Raw genomic sequence first — 1,123 nt, forward strand, 5'->3', positions numbered from 1 at the left:
AAATATTTTTACATCTCTTTACTTTTGCATGAAACATTTATTGAAACTATGTCACTCTTCATTCATTGGAACAACATTCTTTTCGCTACATTGACAGCTCACAGTAAACATTGCCAGCTATTGTGTACTTAAGGAAATTGAAAAAAAAAAACATTAAGGGAATATTGTGATGAGTAATTATGAGTATTCAGCATCTTACCTGCAGTAGACAGCAGTCAGAGTGATCCTAGTTTAAAGAATAAAGGAGAAATTTGTGAATTTTCATTTGTTCTATGATAAATTTCTACTATTTCAAACATTTCAGCTTCATAAACGTCCTCACAGTTTGAGCATTATGTGTTTATTTACTTTGTAGTAATTTTTAATTTAACAGTTGTTTATGCTACAACTACAGTATTTCTTAAACTTTAGTACTTGTAACACACATAAAATCACTGTCAAATGTGTTTTATTTTGAAGAAATACTAGCAGTTTGCCAAACTACACATAATAAGTCTCCTAATAGTATTCTTCCAAACAATCCTTTGAGACTATCTTCACAAGCTGACTGAAAAACAACTGGGCTTATTTTTAGATTCCTGAAGAAATTAAGCTTCTCACTCGAGTTAGTAATAGCATCACAGAAATTGAGAAAGCTCCTCAAATGAGAAGAGGAACATCTTCAAAGATCACAAAGAGATTAAGCTTGTCTTTGAATCAAGTTGCTGGGATTACCATGCCTTAGAGTCTGAGAATATACCTTTAAAACAACCTACTGGTTAAGGTTAGTTAATGATTTCCACACAAGATATTCTCTTTTATCAAGTCTGATGATGTTTAATATTTTTTCTTTATACTCTTTATTCTTTATACTCCTGACTGACTGTAACTTCATCAACTTGATGCAATCTACTTAAAAGCCTTCAACGCTAAATAGTTTAGACTCTTGAACAGGTGAGGTTCACCTAAGTGCTACATAGAGTTACGCTTAAAAGACGTCAAAAACACATTTAACTTATATTCATTGTCTCACTTGAAATGTGCTTTTCATGTTGCAGATTAGACTGTTTTAAAAAGAGACAAATAAGAGACAGACGTGTGATTGGCTGTAATGTCTGAACATGGGTGAATTATTCCACCTTTA

Source organism: Nematolebias whitei, chromosome 18 (assembly GCF_014905685.2).
Source record: "Nematolebias whitei isolate Nwh7 chromosome 18, NemWhi1, whole genome shotgun sequence".
In the NCBI taxonomy this organism is placed as follows: Eukaryota; Metazoa; Chordata; class Actinopteri; order Cyprinodontiformes; family Rivulidae; genus Nematolebias; species Nematolebias whitei.